This window comes from Sinocyclocheilus rhinocerous, unplaced genomic scaffold (genome assembly GCF_001515625.1).
Source record: "Sinocyclocheilus rhinocerous isolate Xijiao unplaced genomic scaffold, SAMN03320098_v1.1 scaffold1568, whole genome shotgun sequence".
Classification (NCBI taxonomy): Eukaryota; Metazoa; Chordata; class Actinopteri; order Cypriniformes; family Cyprinidae; genus Sinocyclocheilus; species Sinocyclocheilus rhinocerous.
In genome coordinates this window covers 16,169-20,349 of record NW_015660888.1, presented here as the reverse complement: position 1 = coordinate 20,349, position 4,181 = coordinate 16,169, and positions in this window count along the sequence as shown.

The window sequence follows — 4,181 nt, the reverse complement described above, 5'->3', positions numbered from 1 at the left end:
CTATCTATCTATCTATCTATCTATCTATCTATCTGTCTGTCTGTCTGTCTGTCTATCAATCTATCTATCATCTTTTTACTATTATTTTATATTATTATACTTTATTTATTTATTTATTTATTTATATTTATGTATTGACTTTAACGGACAATTCTAACTACAACATTTCCCTCAATAAACTCCTAATTTGCTGTTTATTAATAGTTAGTAAGGTTAAGTTGTTAAGTTTAGGTATGTGTAGGATTAAGGGATCTAGAATATGATCATGCAGAATAAGGCATTAATATGTGCTTTATAAGTACTAATGAGCAGCCAATGTGCTAGTAATATGCATGCTAATAAGCAACTATTAATAGTGAGAATTGGTCCTTAAAATAATGTGTGATCAAAAAATTCTAATACAAATAGGCCTTATTTGGATTGAAATGAAAAATTATAATAAAAATGACCTTCTTTGGATTGCAAAATGTGATTTAAATTTAAACTTCACCATTATTTAGAGTATCTCAAAGAATTGTTAAATTAGATTATCGATTGATCAATAATCACGACAGGCCTATAGTAAATCAATGAACTATACACATAAAAGACATTTGGAAAAAAATGATGATGATGAAAAGTTTTCAAGACAGTTTTAGCATGATTGAAGTTGAAATCCGTTTTTTTTTTTTTTATCATCCCCTGGGACATTAAAGTTCCAGAACGTGAAGAAACAGCCACAAATATTTATACTGATTAATAAAGACGTTACAATTTTAAATAGTGCTCATCTGTAATAGACTAATTCAAAACCGTGTCATCTGCTTTGTTACATAGTTTAGCCCATGCAGGCAGATATACTTGGTTGATTTCGGAGGTCTTTCTGCAGCTATTAGAGAGTCACTTTGTTTTGTTTTGACTTTGGGGTAATAATTTGCCCTGGCAGGCCGTGTTGTTGTTAGGGGCTTCATTAGAATACACATCCAGCATACCGAGCAAATGAGCAGCCCAATTGGTGTTTGTGTAGGGAAAAGCCCCAAAGCCAGCCAAAGGAGTAATGACACTCTCAGCAGCCTACATAATGGAACAAGTTTACATAAATTAGCTTCCAGTGCTGTTACGCTAACAGACAGTAGAGAGGCTACAGGAGTTGTGTGTATGTGTGTTTGAGCCTAATTAAAAGCACTGGAGACTCTATTATTTGTATGAATCTTCTTTTCTTTCCCCATTTACCCTCTGGTTATTCGGCGGATCTGACCTGCCACTGGCTGTTTTGCCCAAATTAACACCAGCCAAACTTTTCTCTTACCAAACTTTGATGCTTTCCGACATCTCTGATTTTCTATGCGTGCAAGAGACTTTTTTATTTATTTCGTGAGGCGATTATAATGGTGCGTAGAGCATGGCGGATGACTGAAAAGCTGATTTCCTCTTGAGTGCTTTAAGAAGACCCTTCAGTGAGTTCAGAGCCGCCATCTTATTGCTTGAATGATAAGTCATCTGCTCCTTCTCACGTCTTCTCGTGTCATTTTTCTCACCTTGTCTCGTTTCATCTCATCTCGTCTCTTGTCCTTTGGTAAAGTATTTTCTCTTCTCGTCTCATCTAGACTCTCTTCTCATATTCCTTTTATCTTTTCTTGTCTAGTCTCGTCTGTTCTCATCTTGTCTCCACTCTTCTTATATTGACTCTTTTTGTCTTTTGGTCTTTTTGCGTTTCTTGTTTGCTGTTGACTTGTTTTTCCATGTTGTCTCTTCTCATCTTTTCTCAATCTTGTCTTGTGTTTTTGCTATAATTTACATTTCATCTGATCTCATTGTCTCGTCTTATTCTCTTGTACCATATTTTATATTCTCTTCTCACTGTCTTGTTTCACTCTTCTCTTCTTGTCTCATCTTGTCTCATTTCAGTTTTGTACTGTAAACTGCTTAGTTTCTCTTATGTCTCTCATCTCTTTTATACTTGCTCTTCTTGTCTTGTCTCTTCACTCTTTGCATTTTCCCGTCTAGTCTCTTTATCTCATCTTATCTTATCTTGTCTAGTCTCTTCTCATCATGTCTCCTCTCCTCTTAGATTATTCTTTTTGTCCTCTCTTCTCATATTTGCTCTTCTTGTCTCATCTGATCTCATCTTCTTTCCTGCTAAACCATCTAATTTAGACTCCTTATCTTGTCTTTTCTCATCTCCTCTCCTTTTGTATTTTTCTTCTCTTCTTGTTTCATCTCTTCTCATATTTGCTCTCGTCTCATCTGATCTCATCTTCTTCCCTGTTAAAAGATTTTGTGTAGTTTCTTCTTCTTTTGATTCTTTTTGTCCTCTCTTCTCATATTTGCTCTTCTTGTCTCATCTGATCTCATCTTCTTTCCTGCTAAACCATCTAATTTAGACTCCTTATCTTGTCTTTTCTCATCTCCTCTCCTTTTGTATTTTTCTTCTCTTCTTGTTTCATCTCTTCTCATATTTGCTCTTGTCTCATCTGATCTCATCTTCTTCCCTGTTAAAAGATTTTGTGTAGTTTCTTCTTCTTTTGTCTCATCTCATCTCATCTTGTCTCCTCTCCATTTTTATTTTCTCTTCTCTTTCTCGTCTCATCTCATCGAATCTCATATTTGCTCTTCCTGTCTCATCTTATCTTTTCTCCTCTATTGTTAATTTTTTTTCATCTAGTTTCTTCTTATCTTGTCTCATCTTTTCTTATCTGTTCTTGTCTCCTCTATTTTCGCACTTTCTCTTCTTGTCTCATCTCATCTCTTCTCATATTTGTCTCATCATTTCTCCTTGTTAAAATTCGTCTCATCTTTTTTCCCCTCCTATTATATCTTCTCTTCTTGTCTCATCTTGTCTAGTCTCTTCTCATCTCTGCAGCAGTGTGATTGACATGGTGTTGAAGGTTGCAGACTTCACCGTGGTCGCTGGCCTTCATTACAGTAACTCAACATTTTCACTGGTCACTTTAGTCACAGCAGTGATCTGTGAGGACAAGCCACATCATCACAGACACTGAAACAAACCTCCATTGATACGTTTTCTTCTATGACCTCCTGTTATCAAGTACTGTGAGGTTTCTCCCAGCTCCTCTGTTCAGCATTAAAAAGGTTTCTGGTCATTTTAATCAGTTCTGCAGCTGTTCAGATGCCGGTGAAGGCCGTGAGCTCTGTTCTGTTTCTGCTGCACATTCTCCACACACACAGCCCGATACAGCCGTAATGAGACTGATAATTAGGGATGTTTTTTATTCAATGGCCAGTTAATTGGTTGCCGCCAGTGTCTCAGAAAAGGTTAAACTTAAAGTTGCATGTCACCAATTACAATCTCAGCTGGATCAGTTCATCTGAAAACATCCACAGCAAAAAGTCAATGCTTCTAGGACAAATGACAGCGGCAGACGTGAACGCTTTGCAGATTTATGCGTAATATCCCTCAACTCTCTCGCTCTTTCTCTTTTTCCGTCTCCATTTCCTTTGAGGTTTCTCCCAGCTCCTCTGTTCAGCATTATAGTGGTTTCTGGTCACTTTAATCAGCTCGGCAGCCGGTGAAGGCCGTGAGCTCTGTTCTGTGTCTTCTGCACATTCTCCACACACACAGCCCGATACAGCCGTAATGAGACTGATAATTAGGGATGTTTTTTATTCAATGGCCAGTTAATTGGTTGCCACCAGTGTCTCAGAAAAGGTTAAACTTAAAGTTGCATGTCACCAATTACAATCTCAGCTGGATCAGTTCATCTGAAAACATCCACAGCAAAAAGTCAATGCTTCTAGGACAAATGACAGCGGCAGGCGTGAACGCTTTGCAGATTTATGCGTAATATCCCTCAACTCTCTCGCTCTTTCTCTTTTTCCGTCTACATTTCCTTTCGTTTGCCTTCCTTGTATTTTTTCCATGCATATAATCCTCTCTTTGGAAAAGTGCAATCGATGTGTGCATAATCAAATATATTGACAGCACTCATATTCTCGCTTCAGTGTGGCAGAGAGAAAGAGAACGAGAGAAAAAATTAGACTGAAAGAGAGAGAGAGCGAGAGGATCAGAGAAGAGACAGTGAAGGGATGAATGCATTACCATGTGCTCAGTCTGTCTGACACATAACAAAGCCCAAAGTGTGTGTGTGTGTGTGTGTGTGTGTGTGTGTTAACAGTGCAGATTAGGTCAACTTTTTACGTCCTCTGAGCTCTCTGTCTGTGAATGACGAGTTTTGATGTGA